This window comes from Lithobates pipiens, unplaced genomic scaffold (genome assembly GCF_037356315.1).
Source record: "Lithobates pipiens isolate NorthernLeopardFrog02 unplaced genomic scaffold, aLitPip1_a1.2 Scaffold_10, whole genome shotgun sequence".
NCBI lineage: Eukaryota > Metazoa > Chordata > Amphibia > Anura > Ranidae > Lithobates > Lithobates pipiens.
Window position 1 is genome coordinate 91082752 of NW_027507686.1, and position 15052 is coordinate 91097803.

Consider the following 15052-nt stretch of genomic DNA (forward strand, 5'->3'; position numbering starts at 1 on the left):
TTAGGTCTTGTACGCATATTAAGGGGAACCCCGTACCCATATTAAAAAAAGGAAATGCGTGTGGCCCCCAGGCCCTATATACTCAGAACAGCAGTATACAGGCGGTGCAAACAAGACAGGGACTGTGTAGGTTTGTTGTGTTAAGTTGAATCTGTTTGTAATTTTCAACTGGTACATTTTTAAAGTGTAGCTCCAGTCAAAAAAACTATTTTTAAGCTTTTTGGAAAACATAGGGAAGGGTTATCACCCCTGTATAATTTGTTTTGTCGTCCATCTTTTTTCATCTCACTTGCTGTTGTCTCCTTGCGTTTGCAAGTAGGAGATGTTTGTAAGTTGGATGTTTGAAAGTAGGGGCCTGCCCTATATGCTCTGCAGAAATGGCGGAACAAGGTGTTGGTTTTGCCACAACATTGTAAGCCCTCAAAGTGACTCTTGGTGGGCGCTGGAGCGCCCTGCTGTGAACGATTATATCAAGAATTGTAATTACATGCCATTGTTGAACAGTGGTAGAAAAATTGACCTTTGGTGGTTGTGGTGCTGGTGCCACAACACTATAAGTCCTCACAGTTACTCTGGGTGGGCACAGGAACGGGCCCTCCTGTGAAATATTATATCAAGAATTGTAATTACATGTCCCTGTTAATTAGGGGCAGAAAAATTGGGCCTTAGGCACTGGTGCTGGTGCCACGACACTGCAACCTCTTCCATATACTCTAGTTTTATTGCAGGAATTAGCCCTGCTGCAAAGCATTGCATCAAAAATTGTACTTAAACGCCCCTGTTAAACAGGGGCAGAAAAATCGGGCCTTAGGCACTGGTGCTGGTGCCACCACACTGCAACCTCTCCCATATACCGTATATACTCGAGTATAGGCTGACCCGAATATAAGCCGAGGCCCCCAATTTACCCCCAAAAAAACTGGCAAACTTATTGACTCGTGTATAAGCCGAGGGTGAGACATGCCTGTCCATCCCTGTGTGTGTGTCCGTCCATCCCTGTGTGTCCGTCCATCCATCCCTGTGTGTGTGTGTGTGTCCATCCATCCATCCATCCCTGTGTGTGTGTGTGTCTCCATCCATCCATCCATCCCTGTGTGTGTGTGTGTCCATCCATCCATCCATCCCTGTGTGTGTGTGTGTCCATCCATCCATCCATCCCTGTGTGTGTGTGTCTCCATCCATCCATCCATCCCTGTGTGTGTGTGTCTCCATCCATCCATCCCTGTGTGTGTGTGTCTCCATCCATCCATCCCTGTGTGTGTGTGTCTCCATCCATCCATCCCTGTGTGTGTGTGTATCCATCCATCCCTGTGTGTGTGTGTCTCCATCCATCCATCCCTGTGTGTGTGTGTCCATGTGTGTGTGTGTGTGTGTGTCCAGCCTACCTGTGTCCCGAGCCTGTGTCCCGAGCCTCCGTCCCGTGCCTTGCCTCCTTGCCTCCGTCCCGTGCCGTGCCTTGCCTCCTTGCCTCCGTCCCGTGCCTTGCCTCCGTCCCGTGTCGTGCCTTGCCTCCGTCCCGTCCCGTGCCGTGCCTTGCCTTGCCTCCGTCCCGTGCCTTGCCAGGATCGCCGCTCTTCGTCGGCGCCTCGGCGGCCATTCTAAAATTCAAAAGCCGCGCCTCCGCCTTCGCCTGTGATAGGCGGAACACTGAATTTCCCAGCAGCCTGTGTTCCGCCTATCACGGACATCGTCTCATCCTCGTCCGTAGTACGAGGATGAGCGGATGTCCGTGATAGGCGGAACACTGACTGCTGGGAAATTCAGTGTTCCGCCTATCACAGGCGAAGGCGGAGGCGGAGGCGCGGCTTTTGAATTTTAGAATGTCCGCTGTCTGTCTGCTCGACACGCTGATCGAGCAGGCAGACAGCGATGACTCGAGTATAAGCCGAGGGGGGCACTTTCAGCCTCAAAAAAGAGGCTGAAAATCTTGGCTTATACTCGAGTATATACGGTACTCTAGTTTTATTGCAGGAATTAGCCCTGCTGCAAAGCATTGCATCAAAAATTGTAATTAAACGCCCCTGTTAAACAAGGGCAGAAAAATTGGGCTGATGGCATCACACAGAACCAGAAATGTTCTTCCAACATATCAGCGGAGGAGGAAGAGGATAGACAATCAACATAACAGGACAGTCACTCAGCATCAGCATAGGCAGTCTTGAAGGGATGTGATATTTCAAAAAAAATTATTCGGTTACATCAGCTTCAGGTGCTTGGTAGCTGTGGGTGATCCAAGACTGATTCATCTTGATGAAGGTCAGTCGATCAACTGATTCGGTGGACAGGCGCACCCTGTGATCAGTAACAAAGCCACCAGCAGCACTGAAGGTGCGTCCCGAAAGAACGCTGGATGCAGGACAGGCCAGTAGCTCAATTGCATACTGTGCAAGCTCTGGCCATTGATCCATCCTCAAGACCCAGTAAGCCAGAGGATTTTCAGTGGGAAAGGTGTCCAAGTCTGACCTTGCACCTAGGTATTCCTGCACCATGTAAATCAGACGCTGGCGATGGTTGCTGGAACCGATCATACCTTGGGGCTGCGGACTAAAAAATTGTCTGAAAGCATCAGTCAAACGGCCACCTTTTCCACCGCTCCTTCTGACCGATGCCTCAGCAACACGTTGTCCAGGACCAGGAGTTTGTAACCTCCCAGTCTCTGGGAACGCGTTGCACAGACCTTTCTGCAAGGCCTCCCAGAGATGTCTCATCCTCTGCTCCCTCTGCGATGGCAAGATAAGGTCGGCAACCTTACCTTTGTACCGTGGATCAAGGAGAGTGGCCAGCCAGTAATGGTCCCTCTCCTTGATCCGAAGAATACGAGGATCCTTCCGCAGGTTTTGCAGGATCAGGGAGGCCATGCAGCGTAGGTTAGCTGAGGCATTCGGTCCGGAGTCCTCTGGGTCACTAAGGACAACATGATCCTCAGCTACCTCCTCCCAGCCACGTACAAGTCCACGTATTTCTTGGGACTGTAAATCATCCCTACAAGACTGCTGCTGCTGATGCTGAGTGCCAGCCTCCGCCTCCATGCTGACACAATCCTCCTCCTCCTCCTCTTCCTCCTCCTCCTCCTCTTCCTGTGTGATGGGTGGCACAGCAGGAACACTGTCTAGATAAAGGGGGCCTTGAGAGGCAAGGAAGCCCTCCTCTTCCTGCCTCTGTTCTGCCTCAAGTGCCCTGTCCATTATTCCACGCAGCGTATGCTCCAAGAGGTGGACAAGAGGTACAGTGTCACTGATGCATGCACTGTCACTGCTCACCATCCTTGTGGCCTCCTCAAACGGTGACAGTGGTAGCACAGTGGTGTAGTGGTTAGCACTCTCACCTAGCAGTAAAAAGGGTCGCTGGTTCGAATCCCAACCACGACACTACCTGCTTGGAGTTTGCATGTTCTCCCTGTGCCTGTGTGGGTTTCCTCCAGGTACTCTGGTTTCCTCCCACACTCCAAAGACATGCAGGTAGGTTAATTGGCCTCTGTCCAAAATTGGCCCTAGTAAATTAATGGGGACTTTGGATTGTGGGCTCCTTGAGGGTAGGAACCAATGTGAGTGTGCAATGTACAGGGATAGGGGTAGACACTCACTCAGGTTGAACTGGATGGACTGGTGTCTTTATTCAACCTTACTAACTATGAAACTATGAAACTAGGACAGTGCATGCATCCCTGATCATGCCCCACTGTCGTGGTGAGAAAAACCAAGCTCCCCTGACCCTGTCCTGGTGCTGTAGTCGCACAGGTACTCATTGATGGCCCTTTGCTGCGTGTGCAGCTGCTGCAGCATGGCCAACGTTGAGTTCCACCTGTTGGGCATGTCACATATAAGGCGGTTCTTGGGCAGGTTCAACTCCTTTTGGAGCTCAGCCAGCCGAGCACAGGCATTAAATGATCGGCGGAAATGCACACAGACTTTCCTGGCCTGCTTCAGGACATCCTGTAAGCCGGGGTACCTGCCCAAGAACCGCTGCACCACCAGGTTAAGGACGTGAGCTACACAGGGCACATGGGTCAGTTGTCCCTGTCGGAGGGCGGAGAGGAGGTTGGTGCCATTGTCGCAAACCACCATTCCTGGCTTAAGCTGGTGTGGCGTCAACCACCTCTCGGCCTGCCCCTGCAGAGCTGACAAAACATCCGCCCCAGTGTGGCTCCTGTCCCCCAAACAAACCAGCTTAAGCACGGCATGGCATAGTTTTGCCTGCGTACTTATGTAGCCCCTGGAACGCCTACGGAGCACCGCTGGTTCTGAGGACAGAGCACTGGAAGAGGCCATGAAGGAAGAAGAAGAGGAGGGGGTGGAGGAGAGAGGTGTGTCACAACCAATAGTAGCATTTTGGAGGCGTGGTGGCGGAACAACCTCCAACACTACTGCACCTTGTCCTGCATCCTTCCCAGCTGCCAGAAGAGTGACCCAATGGGCCATGAAAGACAGGTAACGTCCCTGTCCATGCCTGCTGGACCATGAGTCAGCAGTAATATGCACCTTACCGCTGACCACCCTGTCCAGCGAGGCAAGGACATTGCCTTCCACATGCCGGTAGAGAGCCGGAATCGCCTTCCGTGAGAAAAAGTGGCGTTTGGGGACCTGCCACTGAGGAACCCCACATTGTACAAACTCACGGAAGGGGGCCGAGTCTACCAACTGAAAAGGCAGCAGTTGAAGTGCTAGCAATTTAGCCAAGCTAGCATTCAACCGCTGGGCATGTGGATGGCTGGGAGTGAAGTTCTTTCGCCGGTCCAGCAGCTGGGGCAGGGACATTTGCCTGCTATAATCGGACGTGGGTGTACTGCTAGCAGAGTGCCCGGAAGCACTTGGCTGTGACACACCTAATTCTACACCTTCATTCCTCTCAGAGCAGGTTTCAGAGAGGACTGAAGGTCTAGTGGGGTTGGAGATGCCAGCTGATGAGGAGCAAGGAGAGGTCCGCTTTGTTCTTTGGTGTGGGTCTTTGAGGTACGCTTGCCAACGAGCTGCATGGCAGGTCAACATATGTCTGGTCAAGCATGTGGTGCCCAAGCGGCTGATGTTTTGGCCACGCGAGATACGCTTGAGACATATGTTGCAAATAACAGCGGTGCGATCTGATGCACTCGTCTCAAAAAAGGCCCACACCAAAGAACTTTTAGAATAACACGCAGAGGCAGCGCCCTGCACAGGCGGAGCTCTGCGGTGTGATTCAGTCAGTGTGCTGCCCCTAAGCTGGCCCCCGGAGGGCATCCTGCCTCATTGGACATGTGCCTCCTCCTCCTCCTCCTCTCTCCTACCAGGCACCCACGTGGAGTCAGTGCCCTCATCATCCCCTCCCTCTTCATCGCTGTAGCAAACCTGGCAATATGCTGCAGCTTGTGGAACATGACTGCCAGATTGCTGTCCTTCTTGAGCATCCCCTCTCTCTGCATTCACGCTACTGCCTTCCTCTAGCTGAGTGTCATCATCAGAGCCTACAAAACACTGGGCATGTACCCAACACTGTGCTCAAAGAGTTCAGGAGACTCCTCAGGAGGACGTGGTGGGTCTAGGGAAGGAGTCACTGATGATGACATTGAGATGAGGGAAGACGATGCGTTGGCAGCTGCTTTGCTAGTACCCTGAGACTGGGTGAGAGAGGATGAGGAGGATGAAGAGGGCTTGGTCATCCACTCTACCAAGTCGTTGGCATGTTGCGGTTCAACATGTCCAGCTGCCGAAAAGAAGGACAAGTGTGTCCCATGGCCACGTGCTGATGGCAATGCACCGCGTCCACGACCAGCACTGTTGTCTCTAGACACAGAGCCTGCTTGCCCTCTTTTATCGGCTCGCGCCTGTCTGCATCTCCTTGCTGGCCTTCCAGACATGGTAATGGCCTGAAGGGAGTTGGGTAAAACAGCAGATGGGTAGTGTATATTGTGCTGGAGGCACACAACACCCACTAACTCCTGCAGATGCCTTTATTATAGAACACCAGAGATAAAGGGGTATACTGTAATGGAGTCACACAACACCCACTAAGCCCTGCAGATGGCTCTATTAGAGAACAGAAATAAAGGGTAGATACAGGTGTATATTGTGCTGGAGGCACACAACACCCACTAACTCCTGCAGATACCTTTATTATAGAACACCATAGATAAAGGGGTATACCGTAATGGAGTCACACAACACCCACTAAGCCCTGCAGATGGCTCTATTAGAGAACAGCAATAAAGGGTAGATACAGGTGTATATTGTGTTGGAGGCACAAAACACCCACTAACTCCTGCAGATGCCTTTATTATAGAACACCAGAGATAAAGGGGTATATACAGATGTATACTGTGCTGTGCTGGAGGCACACACAACTTCCAATAACTCCTGCAGATGGCAAGTGGGCTCAAATAGAGAAGAGCTATGTAGGTGGATATAGCGGTGTGTACTGGGTACAGAGCATGCAGACAGCACGCACAAGCTCCTAACACTACTGACTGCAAGCTCTGTTATAAAAGATAGATCACTAGCTATATAGGTGAGGTGAATATAGCGGTGTATACTGCAGTCAGGGCACGCAGACAACAACCACTACAGAAGAGCAAGATCGAAAATCGGCCGATAACGATCGGTGTATACTGTGTTGAAGGTACACAGAACACCCACTAACTGCTTCAGACACCAACACACTACACAAGGCCGCCGCGCTGGCGGCCTTATATAGTGTGGGGCGTGTACTACACAGCCTGAGCTATGATTGGCCACAGGCATCCTGCCTGTGGCCAATCATGGCTCTCCTCGCTGCTGGCGCTGTGATTGGCCAAGCATGCGGGGTCACAGTGCATGCTTGGCCAATCATGAGCCAGCAATGCCCTGCGATGACACAGTGCATTGTGGGCCGTGTGCGCCACACGAATTTGGCACGAACGGCCCATAACGTTCGGAATTCGCCGAACGGGCGAACAGCCGATTTTCGAGTCGAACGTATGTTCGACTCGAACACGAAGCTCATCCCTATTGATATCACATTCACAATAAAAACCATATCTTTGTATACTGTATGTAACTTTTTAACACAATCGACAGGTGAATGTGATTGTTATAGGAAACCTAACCATTTAAACAAGATAAAAGGCTTCCAAGTGGTTTATAAATAATGAACTGTATTAACATTTAATGTAAAATGTATCTGTGATGTACATTGCAGGGTCCTATCTATTTTAAATCATTTTATCATGAGTAGGTAATTTAATTATAGGTGCTATATTTTTGAAATATGGTATATTATAAATACCAACAAAATATGCCTGTTGATGTGCCACCAACTGAATCAGTACAGTTACAAAAGGTTTAGGAGGGCCCTGCTTCTAAGAGCTTGCAATCTTAAAAGGGAAAAGCAGGTGATGCAAAAGGTAATAACCTTTGGGGGAAGAGTTGATGGAGAAGTTTAATGTTCAATGTGTAGGTAGAAGTGGGGTAGGTTTCCCTGATGAGATGAGTTTCAGGGTTTGCACAGTGGTGGACAGAGTATACACTAAAGAACAAAAAAGGGTGATCCAGCCTCATGCATTACATAATAAGCAAGAACATGCCTATGTCTTTTGAAACTGCTGGTGTCATCTGTTTGCAAGTGCTGTATCAGTCTGGCCCAATTGTGTAGTGAGGGGAACAAATGTGTCCAGGGAGGATGGAAGCAAGCTGCTGTAGACAGAAGGAATGAGGAAGACATTTTGTCAGAAGAAATTTGTAGCTGAATAGAGAAGAGAAAGGTTATAGTTTGTAACAGTAAATGTTTGCTACTTGAAAAGATAGGGGGGTTAAAGCCAGAGAGAGAGAGGAGGAGCATGAAACTGATAAAGCTGTGATCAGAGAAAGGACGGGGGCGGCATTGGAGAGGTTGATTGGAGTGCTGAGGCAGAATACATGATGAAGGGTGTTTCCATCACAGTGAGAAGAATAAAATGAATAGGGAGTACATCATAGGAGAGAAAATAGGGCAGGAATTATCAACAAAGCTTGACCATGGTCCAGGAGGCCAATAAATCACAGCAATTCTCAGAGAAACCTAAGAATAGAGATGAATACAGTGGCTTTTAAAAACAGTGGCACGGTCTTGAAAAGTGCTTTGGAAAAGCACTTTGTGGAGAAGAGAAGGATTTCAACTCCAGTTTCCTTTTGTTCACTGGGTCTGAGTTAACAAGTCAAGGGGGGGTCACTATAGGAGAGAACAGTCACAAAAGAGCCATCTGACCTCACTTTGCAAATAGTCGTACCTTTATTATTTTAACAGATACATTTGTGTCTACTCTGTTTCATTCATCTAAAGATCAAAGTGATGAGCTTCACTCTCCCCTACACATCAGAGTTCCCTCATTACATTAGAGCCCATCCTATCACAACAGAGCCCCCCCCCCCCCACCACATCAGAATCCCACATCACATCAGAGCCCTCAGTTCCCCCCTTTCACAAATAGTCATACCCTGGGGCCTAACACTGTGCAGCGATGTTGGTTCTGCATTACCAAGACTGAGCAGTGCCCCCCTACTCAATGTCACTGGTGCTGGGGAGAGGGCATTAATTAAATCTGAGGGAGTGCAGCCCACCCCAGACTCTATATCATTTATAAACATAGTAAAAGGTAAGGGTCCCAACACTGAACCTTGGGGTACACCACTAATAATGTTAGACCATTCAGAGTATGAATCATTAAGATCTATTCTCTGAATACAATCTTTTAGGCCGTTTTCTATCCATTTACAAACTGATTTTTTTGCAAGCCAGTAGACCTTATCTTACTCCAGGACACATGTTGATTGCAGTTGTTAAGTACTTTGATTGCTGCAAGTATATCCCCCGCCGCACTTACCCCTCCAGGTTCAGCCTCTACTATAGTTGGAAGTTCCAGACTGTTGGATGTAAACCTTCCTGAAACTAGGTGTCCTGTGTGCTGGGCCACAGGCAATGTTACTTAAATAGCATGGATATTGTACAGGTATGGTATTAGTGAGCTCTACAAAGTCACAATTGGCCTCTTTCTTGGGTTTTTTCCTGTCTTGTATAGACAGCGACCTGCACTGCTCTCCTGGTTTTGTTCCCAATCTGAGAGCAGCTGTAGATAATGTCACAGAGGGCAGGGAGATGGGGTGGCGTGGGATAGTGGCTGCCAGTTACCAAGAAACAGTGTAAACAGTCTTAGAAGCAGGCACTAGCTTCTCTCTCCCTCTCTCAGCAGTCCTGCCAGTTTTTTTTCTTGTGAGGTAAAGACTTGTTGCTGTGTTCTCCTGGAGGTCTGACTGGTTTTGTCTCAGATTCTGTGTCTCCTTTCTGCTTTTGGGAGTGCTGTCTGGTCTCACCTGCTACTGCTTTTGAAGTAAGTGAACCAAAGCAGATGGGTCTTAAAGGGACGGTGTACCTGTCTTTTTTTGGGTGAGAGAATTATGATTTTCTCCATATATTTTTCTTTGTGCAGATATGAGCTCACCATACCCTTCAGTGGCACAAAAGACTAGGAAAAGGTATGAGGGTGCTCTGTAGGACATGTTTTTAAAAGAGTGCTGAAGGGTTAACCAGAACACCCACATGCTTACAGACCTCCAGGACAGACTTGAGGACTTGGAAAATCACTCTCGCAGGTATAATGTGCGCATTCGCGGCCTACCCGAAACGCATACAGATCTGGAAGGGGCTATGAAGGAGCTGATAAAGGAATTGATCCCAGACATTGCCCCACATCACATGGAAATTGACCGCATCCATAGGGCTCTCACTGCCCCTAGATCTGATGGCCTACCTTGTGACGTAATTGTCAAACCGCACTATTATCGGGCAAAGGAAAAGTTGATGCTTGCTGCTCGCAATCGGCAGGACTTGACACTTTGTGGATCATCAATTCAGCTATTTACTGACCTTGCTCCTTCTACGGTGCAAAAGCGCAGGAATCTGAAACCCCTGTTACAACACCTCATCAACAAGCAAATCAGATATAGATGGGCCTTCCCCTTCAGACTATCTTTTACCTATAATGGCAAATCTTATTCATTTTCCGTGTTGCCGGAGGGCGAAGATCTCCTACTTAGCCTGGGTATTATCACGAGGGACTCACCGGCCTCCTCCCCTTTGACTCCAGCCCACCGCTCTCTCTCCCCGCTTTGGACGGAGCGAAAGCGGAACCCAGCCAGGGATACCCCCCGGAAGACCTGAAAGCATACTTTAGTGTCTCCCATGTAATCCAGGACATACTACACGAAGAAGAAGTGATACTACCATTTTGACCTGATGGACGAACCTGAGTCCGCCTTTGACTGCGCAATTGCGTAGTCGCCCCATTAGCACAACCATAGTGCAGTTTCCTATTTTTCGGAAACATTTTTTCTCGAAACAGTTCCATCGTAACTGACTTGAAGCTACTGTGTTTTTTTTTATTTTTTATTTTATCTTAATTTTTATACATGTTTTTATAGCATTCTCTCTGTTTACTGCCTGAACCCTATTTTTGTTATCTTGAGGGTGCAGAGTCGGTCCTGGCATGGGGCCCGTTAGGGCCCCCCCTGGGGGGGGGGCAGACGCTGGGGCTGGGGGTCCCATTTGGTGCCGGCCCGCCCTGGAGTCATTGCCCTCGGGGAAGGACAGGCTCGCACGGCCAGTGTAAAACTCAGACCGACAGTATGCGGGACCCAGACCTGCCCTGCTGGCCTGCTTTGGAGCTAGGGCCATTTGGGCTGGATCGGAAATCCATGCTGCTCTCTTGCAAGACTACCTTCCCTCCAAGAAGTGAGGTACCCTTGCTAAGTCCGGATAGGTTATCAAATCCGGCAGGGATTATTTCCCATATTGTTATGCGATTTGCACAAGTTAATTGGTATATGTTTGCGGGCCAATGGCCCTTGTCTTTTATGTTAACTAATCCTTTGTTTCTTTTCTTCCTCTTTTCTCTTTCTAACCCCTGTCTTCCCCGAGCTGTGGTCCTGACCCTCACCCATGCATGTTGGTCCTGGAGGTCAAGGGAATGGGAGTCCTATCTTTTGGAGGCTCTTTCTGCCCCCACAGTATTACAAGGTAAGAGTGCTCTGCCCTACCACGATGGCTAGGTCATACTCATCCGATTTTTCGGTGATCACCCATAATGTACATGGCTTCAATTCCCCAGCTAAAAGGACTAAAGCCTTCCAATTCTATCACAAACAGAAAGTAGATATATTGCTATTACAAGAAACACATTTTTCTAAGACGTCAGCCCCAGGTTATCTTAATGTTAAATAACCACAGTTTTACTTAGCTAGCGGACCCAATAAAAAAGAGGGGGTAGCTATTGCTTTTTCTAGACGAACCCCATTTACGCCCATCACCATAATTAAGGACAAGGGAGGCAGATATATCATGGCAGTAGGACGCATTCATGACCAACTCGTTTCCTTTGTGTCTTATTATGCCCCAAATTCAGGACAGGTGGACTTTTTTAGTAAGATGTTGAGGATACTGATGTCCAAGGTCCAAGGACAGTTGATCACGGGAGGGGATAGCAACATACCGCTTGACAGAATTATGGATAAATCCAACCCTGACAGACCTGCTCTCAAAAGACCGCTGACTGGGAGCAATAGGGTAGCTAGACTGTTACATCTATATGATTTAATCGATGCATGGCGAGAGAGTAATCCCACTACTAGGGATTACACACATTTTTCACAGGTGCACCGCACTTATTCCAGGATAGATCATCTATTGGTCCGCACACTTCTACTCCCGTATCTGACGTCGGTGAAAATACTGTCAACCCCCTGGTCGGACCATTCTCCGATTAAACTGTCTTTGACAGGGTTGTGGTCTAAAGCTTCCCCAGCCTCGTGGCGACTAAATGCCAGCCTGTTAAATGACCCCATTTTGCACACTGAAATAGAAAAAGAACTACAAACGTACTTTACTGTTAATAAATCCTCAGATACGTCACCCATGATCAATTGGGCAGCCCATAAGGCCTCGATTAGGGGCATACTGATACAAATAGGCGCTAGGCAAAAACGGGCCCGCGAACATGCGATTCGGCAACTAGAAGCCAATTTAGACTGGCTGATGCAGGAACAACATACTCACCGGCACTGCGACATAAGACATAGGATTGATGACGTTAGACTGGAATTAAACTTGGCTTTGACGACTCAGGCAGAAAAACATATTAGCTGGTCTAAAAATAGGTACTATACAATGGGTGACAAACCGAACACCATGTTAGCCAGGAAACTAGTTCCCCGACCCCACACACCCACATTACCTAAACGAAGGCTCTCCATGGGTCGCTCCACTCAAAACCCGGAACTTATTCTGAAGGAATTTCACAATTTCTACTCCAAACTATATGGTTCGCAGACCAAGTATGATCCTCGTCGGGCCAATACCTTTTTCCGTGACGCCCCACTACCCCAGTTGACGCGTGCCCACGCAGACCTGATGGATGCTGAATTCACAGACCTAGAGGTCAAAATGGCGATTAAATCGTTACACCCCTCAAAGGCCCCTGGACCATATGGTTTTACGGGCCATTATTATAGGAAATAGCAGGATATATTGATTCCTCACCTGTGTTCATATTTTAACGAGCTTCGGAGGGGAAGTAAGATACCCTTACATGAAAATGTAGCATGTCTCAGTGTTATTCCGAAGCCCGACAAGGATCATGGGGACTGTGCAAACTATCGTCCGATTTTCTTGATCAACACGGATCTAAAAATTCTAACTAAAGTTTTGGTGTTTAGACTTAACACCTTCCTGCCGAACTATATCCATCCCGACCAGGCCGGCTTTGTCCCGAACAGACAGTCATCGGACCAAACCCGTAGATTAATCAATATCATATCAGCAGTGCAGTCGGACTGGGACGGTGGGGGCACTAGACGGGGTATGTTGCTTTCGTTGGATATTCAGAAAGTGTTTGACTCCCTCTCTTGGGAATATTTATTTGATGTACTACACAGATATGGCTTTGGCGAATGCTTTTTGACTCTTCTCAGAATGCTTTATGACACTCCATCGGCATCATTGATGCTACGGGGATACTCCTCTTGGCCTCTTCCGATCAGAAGGGGCACGAGACAGGGCTGCCCACTGTCCCCGCTCCTGTTTGTCCTTGCGATAGAGCCACTGGCTATCAGCATCAGGGAGTGCCAGGATATCCAGGGGATTACGTGTGGAAATAGAGAACATAAATGCTTACTCTTCGCTGACGACCTACTGCTAACACTGACATCACCAGTTACTTCTCTCCCCAATTTACATGCGATCCTGCAACCCTTCTCTGAAATTTCGGGGTTAAAAATTAACCAGTCTAAATCTAGAGCGCTCAATCCTCCTTGTCGGAGGCCACGCAGAAGTCTCTTGAACGCTCATATAAATTGAAATGGGAGCCAGAGGCACTGCCATACCTTGGTATCTATTTGACCCCGACGATTCAGTCATTGTATAGGAAAAACTACCCCCCACTTTATAAAAAACGAACTGAGGATCTAGCGAAATGGCAGGTTCATCCCCCATCGTGGTTCGGCAGACTACACTCCATTAAAATGAATGTGTTGCCTAGAATATTATACTTGTTTCGCACTCTACCGGTGGCTTTACTACGAAGGGATCTTCAATTACTACAAAATGGAATCCTTAGGTTTATTTGGGGAAATAAGAGGCCCAGGGTGAACAGAAGCACAATGTACATTCTAAAAAAACATGGGGGGCTGGGCCTGCCTGATCTGCAGAAATACTTTCATACGGCTCAGCTGGGCCACCTCTCCAGATACCACTCACGCCAACCACATGCTGTATGGATGGATATGGAATCTTATTCCTGCCGTCCCTCACAGATCTCACAGATAATGTGGCTTCCAATGAAGGATAGACCACTGATATTGTGTCCCACTCTGTCACTGGCTCTGGCTATATGGGACAGACTGTCGAAAATACATAAATTCAAGTCACCCCACAATCCACTAGCACCATTATTGAACAATAAAGAGTTCACCCCGGGCCTCTCTCCTCAACTATTTAGTTGGTGGACAAATAAAGGGCTACTACGCATCGCTGATTTATGCGACCATAGGGGCATGCTTTCTGAACGAGCTCTGATAGATAAATTTGCTATGCCGTCTTCGGAGAAGTTTCGATACGCCCAACTGCACCATTATGTGCAGGGTGTGGCCCGCAGGGGGAACCTGGGGTCCCTGACTCCCATGGAACAGCTGAGTAGACAATATGACAAAATTAGAGGCCATTTATCGGCCATATATACAATACTGAGGGGTACCGCAAAGAAATTGAGTTATATGATCCAATGGGAGCAGGACCTTCAGGAATCTTTTGATTTAGATGATTGGTGTATACTCTCTGAGACGGCATATCGTTCACTCACCAATACATCAGTGATAGAGGCAAACTATAAGGCTTTGTTAAGGTGGTACATGGTCCCAACCAGATTGGCCGCTTTTGTACCAGGGGCAACGTCCCAATGTTTTAGGGGCTGCGGCCAGGTGGGGACCACCTACCATATTTGGTGGTCATGCCCGAAGGTCAGAAGGTTTTGGATTAGAGTGTATAACTTTGTCTATACAATCATGGGCTTGAACCTGAAAAAGTTGCCTAAGCTGGCCCTCTTGGGAGGTAAAGCGGTAGAGGCCTCCAAGTATCAGCAGAGGCTCCTCACCTTTCTATTTATTTCAGCTAAGATTACCATAGCACGAAACTGGAGGTCTGCTGCATTGCCGATAGCACAGCTCAAACATAAAATGTCATGGTTAATGCTTAACGAGCGGCTATCCGCGCTGTCTCAAGACAGGATGGGAATGTTTCACAGAATATGGGACCCATGGATTGTCTTACCTAACTAACGATCCCAGGGCACACGTTGCTTAATGGTATTATAGCAGTAAGGACTTGAGAATCTAGGACCACAGCTCTCCCCCAATTCTCTTCCTTCCCCACTCTCTCCTATTCTTTACTCCTCTCTCCCCTTCTACTATTGGGTCTTTCCCCTCTTCTTTTCTGCTTTTTGTTTTCTCCTCATCTCTCATTGAGCGGTGCTAGTTGCACGATTAGATACCTATAAAAAATAAGAGGTAACAAGCATCGGCAGGTG